The sequence below is a fragment of the Pogona vitticeps genome, chromosome 2, assembly GCF_051106095.1.
Source record: "Pogona vitticeps strain Pit_001003342236 chromosome 2, PviZW2.1, whole genome shotgun sequence".
Taxonomy (NCBI): Eukaryota; Metazoa; Chordata; class Lepidosauria; order Squamata; family Agamidae; genus Pogona; species Pogona vitticeps.
Genome location: NC_135784.1, coordinates 205734710 through 205744471, shown reverse-complemented (window position 1 = coordinate 205744471; position 9762 = coordinate 205734710). Strand labels below are relative to the sequence as shown.

Sequence of the window (9762 nt, the reverse complement as noted above, 5' to 3'; positions counted from 1 at the left end):
GGTCAGCATTTGGGTTTACACAACAGCCTCCACTTTGCTTGGCTGGGAGACCACGGCATGCAGTAGGACAACCTCATTCCAGTGCTCTGGCAATGGCTGAAAATGCTTGGGCCACCTGATGTGTTGCTAATTCAGCTTGGCAAAAAATGACCTCATTAACCGGAAGAGCTTGGATCTCTTGCTTTCCATGAAAGCTGGGATACAGTTTATCCATGATTCCTACCCCACTATTCACATCATGTGCTCCGACCTGCGAGAAAGATGGACTTGGTGGGATGCACACAACCCACGTGGTGTGGACATTGCCTGGCAGAAGGTGATCAGGGTGGTGGGTCACTTGGTTTCCGCACGGGGAGGCACCTGGACCAGACACCAGAACATATCACACAAGATAGACCCCCTTTATAGGCCAAGTGGTATACATTTCACAGACCATGGGCACAACAGGTGGCTCAGTAATGTCACAATGGCCATAGAGATGCGGTTACAGCTGCAGTGATCTGGCGGGAGCTGAACAAACTCAGCTCTGTGGCATTTTCAGGCATTGGGACAGATCCAAACGGTTAATAGGGTAGCAGGCGGGGACTTGCATACCCAGGTGAGGGAGAAATCCCCACAGGCAAACCAGAGGTGGGGGTGGGATCTACCCCAGCTCAGGAGGGGAGAATTGCCCCTACCCCTGAGACACCACTCAGGATAGCAGTTCTGTCTGGAGACCACGTGGACATGAGCCACTCTGTGACTGCACTCAGGTAGATGGCAGCAGCAAAGTCATGTGTGTTGCCCCATCAGGCACTGAGGTAGATGGCAGCAGCAAAGTTGCGTGTGTGGCTCACGTCCACGTGGTCTCCAGACAGAACTGCTATCCTGAGTGGTCTCTCAGGGAGACAATGGTCTGAATTGGGGGACACGCAGGTCCACCGATGAGAGGGATCCAACCCAATGCTTGGTCAGAATAACTCCCATTGTAATCAATAAGGTTGTGGCCTTGCTATCCCAATGATGGTGTGTGTGTCAGTCATTCAGAAACCCAGCTACCTCAGCAGTAGCCCATCAACAGCTGGAGAGACTGGTTTTTCTTAAGAGCCCCTGTTTTTCACTCTGAAAATAATATAAGGCTGTTCTGTTCATTCATTCATCTTCTACCCCACCCATCTCGTGGCAGGCCACTACTCTGTGGCACTTACAACGAAAAGTATATACTGTATAAAATAATACATTAGAAAAGAACACACACACCCCTTCTATAAACCCCTTGCAGAACAAACCAACAAACCCAGTCCCAAGATGGTGAAGGCTATAGTAGCAATTTAAAGAGAAGATTCTCAAAACCCTGACTGAAAAGCCAGGATTTTATTTGTCTTCTGGACACCAGGAGGATGAAGGCCTGATGCACCTTCACTGGTAATGAATTCCATAGTGAGCGGGCCACCAGTGAGAAGGTCTGGTTCCTTAATGTAGGCTTCCAGGCCTGCCTTACACCCACATCATTAGGGATTGGGAGGTGCAGGTGAGTGGCAGATCTGAGGGAGAGGCACTCTGCCAGGCAGCAAGGTCCCAAACTGTTCAGGGCTTTCTATGTCAATGTTTACTTTCATTATTTCTGATCTGTAGCTTCTCATTGTGCTTCAGAATGGTGGTAGCCACAATGTCCTTGCACTGAGAGAATTCTCCCTGCTACATTGCCACAAAATGTTAGTTCCGTTGCTTCACAGTATGATGTTCAGCGTGAAGTTATCTTTGATTATAGCACCATTGGTACCCGAGAAAATTAAAGGGAAGGGCTGTGAAAGGGCCTACAAGTCTCTAAAACCTGTCACAGGATGGTGTCAGACAGCGCTGTCAGCACATTAGCCTGTCCCATTCACTGAATTTTTACACCTTTCCATTACCTCCTTCTCTATTCTTATACCTCCCTTACTTTTCATCAACTTCTTCTGTCCTTTGCAAAAGCCATTAAGGAGAAAAGACAGAATGGCTGAAAACTGCCTTCTAATCCCAAAACAGGCTGCCCACGGACAACCATTTTAAGCCACCCACCAATGATAGGGCTGAGTATGCACAGAATCGAGAAAAGGGCAAATTAAGCAGCAGCGAAGGGATGCATTCCAAATCTGAAACATTTCCTGGCACCATGTTGTTGTTGTTGTTGTTTTTAAAAAAAGAGCTTTGCTTCCTAACTTTCTATAAAATGCTAGGCCACTGCGAAAGGTACAAGAGCAGCATGTGAGCGGGGGGGGGGGAATGGGCGGCAAACCCCCCATCACACTGTCGCATGTGGCGCAGTGCCATCTCTACACATGTTTGAGGAATGAGCATCTATTCCGTCTCTTCAGAATTCAGCCTCAATTTATCTGCCATTTCCCCAAGTGAACATTTGGCCTGTGAGAATTGGGCATACTAATAGAGCCTAAGCGTTGACAGACCAGCTTGCCCAAGCTTATGCCTCGTTCTGGGCTTCCTGAGACTTGAAATCTGCTGTCTGAACTGTGCCAGATATTTCTCTTGCTCTTTTTTCCCCCCACTCTTTTTCTTTTCATTTTCAGAGCTCGAAAGACCAAACAAGGATTTGAATTCAGCAAACAAGGATGTGAGTCAGTCTGTGTCTGATCACACAGATTGAATCACATCCTCCATAAGGTCACCAGCAGTGGTGTAGCACCAGGAGAGGAAATGTCATTGTGCTTGTTTACAAACCTATGCCCATCGTTAACTGACTGCAGTAATGAGCAATGACTTGTCTGTTTTAATGGGCTATCATGGAAAGATCAACAGAAATAGAACTTGTACATAATTTGATATCAATATTTTCAAAGGAAAGAGTTTCACACATTTGGTGAGAGTCTTCAGATGCTAAATAAGCAAAGGATGAGACTTCAAGTGACATTAGCCTCTTGACTGATCAAAATAATAAAATATGTTCATTTTGATGTAAACCTAGGTATAAAAGTCAGACTAATTGACAGGGAAGTGCACAACACACATTTTCATACTTCTTTTGTTTCAGATTCTGGGGTGCATATTTCATTTTCTTTCTTTCTTTCTTTTGGTGTATATTGGTTCTTTAGTTTTGCATGAAAATCCTCTTTTGGGTATCCACCTTGTTTCCTCATTCATATTTTGTGGCACTTCAGAAGGCATAAATACCCCTTAAAAACTACTCCAAAAAAGTAGAGACAAGGCAACAGAGAATCAATCTACTCCAAAAGCAGGCAACAGGACATAAGAAAGAAAAAAAATAACTATATTATCATACTCACCATCCCCTCAGTTCACACCAGCACCAGAAGCCACACAAATGTTCTCCTCCAGCCAACAACAATCCTCTGCACAGACCAAAGGATACCTCACTTACCTACCAACCAATTCGGAAAGCAGTAAATCACCCAAAAATTATAAAACAGAAAAAGCAGCATCAATTCAATGCCACCCACTCAGCAAAACAGATGACGCAATAAAAAAAGAGTAAGAGCACAGCTCATTGGATTCCAGGCCTTTTTACAGATTCATAATTCCCTCTCCCTCAGCCCAAGAAGTTCTGATTGGCTTTTGTTGGCCTGCAAAAGAATACATTACAACACAACTTGGGACAGCAGGACACCAAATTAACGAGCAGAAGTATACAGTAAGGTCCTTCCTGGGTTGAACAGACTGTAAGTATATTTTTACTATTCAGACTGTAAGTACATTTTTAATAACAGGAGGAGAGTACTTCATTTTGGGGGATGGGTGGGAAATGTTTCCCCTTAAAAACAACACTTGACTGTCGAAATCTGGGCCACTTATCTCATCTACTAATTCTTTCAACACAGGCTGTTTCTCTTCCCCTATAGGAAACAAATCCCCCAAATAAATCTCTATGTAGAGAGAAATGGTTCCATACAGAATGAGCTTTGTCAAGAGAATTTGCAGAAGTTAAATTTGCAATTAACAAAGGCCCCAGGATGTGTACTTAATTGACTTCACAACTTTTTGAATCTAAATAAATGGAGAAATGGAAAAGCTGTGTCCTCCAATTATTCAGTCAGCCATGTTGAGAAACCCATCAATTTTTTGCTCTTCTTGCAACCAAGCCAAGGGTCTGGACGGTTCTTTTACATGAGAAAGTTGATCTTCAGGCCCATTTCCTCACAGTAAACCCTGTGGCAAGTCTCATGGGCCTCTCGATATCTCTTTCAGCGTGGCTTCTTGTAATATCAGTGCTGCTTGGCTTCATCTATCATCCCATCCATGGTTAAGATCCTGTTCAGAACTTGGTGGGCAGCATCCACATTGCCATTGGGAACCATCACTGTCCAAGCAGTAAATCTCTGGTGGTGGGTCATCTTAGATACAGCTAAGATGGAAAGGAAGTGATGGTTGCTAGCGTCTGGTCCACACAGAAACTCTCACCTACACACATTTTTCATTCAAAAAACATAATCGCAGTTTGTCTGCAACACAAATGAAAGCCAGCCAATCCTTCTGGGCAGCAGGTCCTAATCAACGCCCAATTCTGATTGGCTGCTGACAGCTGTCCTGAAGTGACTGAATGAAAAATTTCTCAGGCAATTTGACAGACAAGAGGACATTGAAAGGTTACATGAAAAAGAGAACAGAAAAGAAACAGGAAACTTTTGTAAACTCTTCTTTTGTAAATAAAAATCTCTCACATTTCAACAATCTCTCAAGTTTCAAAACATCCCATGTGTTCTTGGTTCTGCCCTTCCCGAGCACTCATATTGCAGATCATATGATCATCTTCTAGGATCCTCTAGCACTGGGTAATTCTACATGAGGGAAGTTGCTGTTGGAATGTGTGTGTAGTCAATGTATATTTAAACTTACATTTTTAAAAGCTAAGAAATTCAATTATTCAAAAACCCTCTTCTGGTTTATGGATGTAGGATATTGTGCTTCTGTATCTGTGATTCAAAGTGCCAGGAAATGATCCAACGTTGCTGTACAATATCATGTCCAGGTTGCCAGCAGGAAAAAGGATGCCATACTTTACATAGCAAAGGGCAGCTTAAATGTTGCTGGCACCTCTGTCAGCAGTCAAGATGGTCTACAAGATACCTTCTTGTGCCCCCTACCATTCACAAAGAGACGGCAAGCAGAGGGAAATCCCAGAACTTGACTCCTTTTTTAATCAGTTAACTACTTCTCAACCAAACACAAAGCAATTGTCAGGGCTGGTTTTCAACAAGGTCTGTATCAAAATGCCACTTTTTCTCCTGAATGAAGCCAAGATCACTTGCATTGGTTAACCTGTCTGGATTCCTCTCTCTCCGGGTGAAGTGTTGTTTGGGAATATTTAGAGCCAAGAAGCAAAAAGAAAAACGCCAACCACTCCCTCCTCTCGTGTTGTTTTCCAAGTCAAAATCTGCTCTCCAATAGATATTTTTCACTAATTACTATGATTCTGCTAAAAAATAATTATGGGAAAAGGGGTCTGTAAGAATGCATGCAGATCTATATGCATCCACTTATAAATAAGCCCCCTCAAATTCAATGGCACTTACTCCCAAGTAAGTAGAATAAGGTAACATTGCAACTAGATTTGCTCTTCAAGCAGTTTTCCCTTGTATTTTTATTACTAGAGGGAAATGATGCTGCAGGACCGATTTAGGGTGTGATAGTGGATGACAGCTTCAAAATGAGCACACTCTTAGAAACTGTAGTGGGGGGGAGGCAAATGCCGCCTTGAGATGAGCAAAGAGGGACTACACGTTAAGGCGACAGCAGCAATAATTTCTTTGTACGCAGTGTTGCCAAGTCCTCACTTGAAGCATTCTGATCAATTTGGGGCAAAGCAATATAGAGGGAAGAGAAGAGCAATAAAAAATAGTGAATACAAGAACAGCAATAAACATAAGAAAGTTAGATGGAATTATGCATAAGCCAAGCCCAGGAGAACCTCAAGGAGGAGGAGATGGAGGAAAGGGAGGAGGCGGTTTATTGAGATGCCCCTGTTTTGAGGGAAATAGTGAAACAAGGCCAGGATGCAATGGATCACAGAAATACTTTTCAACTGGTTCCTTCTCTCATTACCATTGTCTGAATCTACTCCATCCTATCCCTCCCTATGTATGCTGACACTGAGTATGGTATAATAGGCAGGGTTTTGGGCTGCAACTTGGGAGATCTGGATTCCAGTCCCTAGTGAAATTCAGGGGACAGTGCTGGGTCAATCACATTTTTTTCAGTTGTTGATACATACCAATTCAGTGTCCTGCATTTTTGGACTCCTCTTGAAGGGAGAGGACTGACTACACAAGCTGTCATAATAAGCATAATAACCACCTGTACTTTCTAATTTGCCACTACTTCACACCACTCAAACTGGTATATGCACAGTGCCTTCACTGAAACACTTGAGCAGAAACCAGGTGGAGTGCTGAATGAGTGGCACCAAGGTGTTCAAGGAGAACGGTGTGCATGGGGCATGTACTTTGCTGAAACATATTTTGAAGGAGGAAGGATTTTACCTTCAGTACCTTCTAAGAATCAAACTAGGTGAGAAGCTCACAGAATCATAAAACTGTAAAGCTAGAAGATACACCCAAAGGTCATCTAGCTTAACCCCTGGCAAAGTAGGAAAACAATAGATACAGCATTCTTGACCATGTAACTCCTGTTTAAAAACTTCTGGAAAAGGAGAGTCCACCACCCTCCAGTCTACTGTCAAACAGTTTTTACTGTCAAGAGGTTGTTAGTAATGTTCATCCAACATCTCCTTTCTTGAAACTGGAATCCATCATTCTGGAGATATAGAAAAGAAGCTTGCTCTATCTTCAGATATTTGAAGATGGATATCATATCACCTCTCAGTCTTCTCTACTACATGTTAAACATACTCAACATGCCTTAACCATTTGTCATAGGGCTTGGTTTCTTTTACCATCCTGGTTACATCCTCCGCTAGCAAGTTCCAGCTTCTCAATACATCCTTCTTACACTGTAGTGTCCCAAAGTGGACATGGTATTCTAGGTAAGGTCTGACTGCAGCAGAATAAAGTGGTACTATAACTTCCCTTGATTTCAGCACGATGCTCAGTTGCAAGCAAATACAGTGGACCCTCAACTTACAGAATTAATCCATATTGGAACGGTGGCTGCAGGTTGAAAAGTCTATAAGTGCATTGACCTACAATGCACTGAAAACTGATTAATCTGTAACCGACCATTTTTGTTCCACTTTGGGGTTTTTTTCCTGGTCTGTAGGTCGATTATCCGGCTGCAAGTCGAACCTAATTTTTGCGGCCAGAGAAGTCTATAACTCGAAAAGTCTGTAAGTGGAGCCGTCTGTAAGTCGAGGGTCCACTGTATTGCATTTGCTTTTTCCCCACCACCACATCACACTGTTGACTCATGTTTAGCTCGTGGCCTACAAAGACTAGGCCGTTTTCACATGTGCTACTGCCAAGCCAGGTGTTACCCATCTTGTGCATCTGGCTGTTGTTGTTTTTCCCCTGCCTAAATGTAGAACTTTACAGTTCTCCCTGTTTAAACTCATTTTGATGAGCCACCATTTGTGCATGCTATCAACAGGTGCAGAGATAGCAGGCCTGGCTCCTGGAAGGGAAGCCGGGCCACTGTCTCTAAAGATGACAGCAACAGAGGAGGAAGAAGAGGAGGATGCAGGACCAGGTAGAGAAGTGACCCGGGCAGTGGGAAGGAGGTGGGGGGGGGATCCGTTTCTCTGAAGCAAAATGAAGTACCAAGGAGAAAAATGTTCATTTCATTTCACCAAAATGGCATCCATGAACCAAGTCACGAACCAGCCTGGTTCATGTTTTTTTTTTCTTCAGTTTGTTGTTCGGTTTGTGCCCATCTCTAATCACGGAGCTACTTGAGGACTGAGTGAAAGCTATTCATTCATTCCTGCCCCTCTCCTGCAACATAAACATATAATTTGGGACACTTCAAAGCCCATTGATGGACCACAAGGCCAATATCTTGCATATTGGCTTGCTTTGTTTTGTGATTTGCCATGGGCAGGTCAGCATGGGTTTAATTTTCAAGTCTGATTGCCTGGACCTACAGCTCTGAGGGAAAACATGCAATGAGCTCCCAAATATGAGTTGAGTACCTCATCTAATTTCACCCTTAAAGGTAAAGGTTCCCCTTGACAATTTTTGTCCAGTCGTGTTCGACTTTAGGGGGCGGTGCTCATCCCCGTTTCCAAGCCATAGAGCCAGTGTTTTGTCCAAAGACAATCTTCCGTGGTCACATGGCCAGTGCAACCTAGACACAGAACGCTGTTACCTTCCCACCGAGGTGGTACCTATTTATCTACTTATATTTACATGCTTTCGAATCGCTAGGTTGGCGGGAGCTGGGACAAGCGACGGGCGCTCACTCCGTCGCGTGGATTCGATCTTACGACTGCTTGGTCTTCTGACCCTGCAGCACAGGCTTCTGCGGTTCAGCCCACAGCGCCACCACGTCCCTTTTATAGCCTATCAGCAGATTTAGCTGCTGAGACCTGCAGTATGAGTAATAATACTTATTCTCCAAGTATTATGCCTTGTACTGGAAGGAATAAATGATATCTTTTTGGATCTGTGGTGGCATCAAAGAGGAGTCAGCACTGTTCTATTCCATGCTTTTTCTTTTTTAAAAAATGACAGAACAAAGAAGGAAGATGGGGAGGCACTCTGTTGTCGTGATTGCCTTGAATTTAAATCATTGCTTCTTTTAAAAACGCAGTGCTATCCATCCAAGTTTTAGCACCAGGTTGCTGAGATAGACATTCCGAGAACAAATAATAAAAGCCAGCTTTCTGAATTGTTCAGGCAAAAGGTTTGATTTCCCCTCCTCCACCTTTTCAGCACAACAATATCTTGCAGTTTTCTTTTTGGTCCACTGCTTAACATTCCCTCAGCTGCACACTTGTAATTAAATCCATGCATTGTACCGCCAGAGACGGCTCCCACACACACACCATTTTTATTCCAATGTATGCATTTCTCTTCTGGCTGCTTTGCTCTACGATTCCTCATTCGGCTCAGCAGTTCATGACTTTCAGTCAACCTTCCCACAACTGTCCTACCCCGATTTAAAAAGAAACACAGGCTCCTAAATACCTTCCTTGCTTCCTCACAGAATTCTTTTTTTTTCCCCACAAGAACTGACAAGAGTTATAGATTCCCACTTTGATGAGTCAAAAGACTCTGTTTCCTCCCCTCTTCCTAGCAGCATCACGTTTGACTGGCAGCGTGTCCTGTTTATAAATCTTTAACGAGATTCTGCATTCACTTCCTAAACCTTGAATGCCAAATCCAAGAAGATAGCACATGAATTTATTAGCATTGTAGGGTCTCACCCCCACTTCCATAGCCTAGTGTTGCTTTCTGCCTGTAATTTCTTCTCCTCAAATAATTTTGTTGCATCTTGGCTGATCCCAGCTACGTACAGCTTGAAATTAATCAGCTTCCTATTAGTTGATCGTGTGCTTGCTTGTTTGCACCAAGCCTTCAAATACAACTTGGAACCATAATTTCTTAAATTTTCTGTTGATTGTTTTGGGAGAAGATAAAATATGATTTCCGCCCCGCTCCCCAATGAACTGCTTCGAAACATGGGAATCTACAATAATGTCATTGTCATATAATGCAAGCCACTATGATTCACCAAACTCCTGACATATATGAACCAGGGCAAGCACCAGAAACCCCCAGAAAAAGATCTCATGCTGCTATGGTGTGTGGAGTCATGCACCAATAACCCAGCTTCGGCTGTCGACTTCAATGCTGGATTCGTGGATTCGCAGAGGTT

General features: G+C 43.5%; 1 pseudogene; it reads right to left on the bottom strand.

Annotated features, from left to right (window-relative positions):
- Positions 1-4016: 4016 nt before the first annotated feature.
- Positions 4017-4325, bottom strand: LOC140703722 (small ribosomal subunit protein bS21m pseudogene; annotated as a pseudogene).
- Between the last annotated feature and the right edge of the window lie 5437 nt (positions 4326-9762).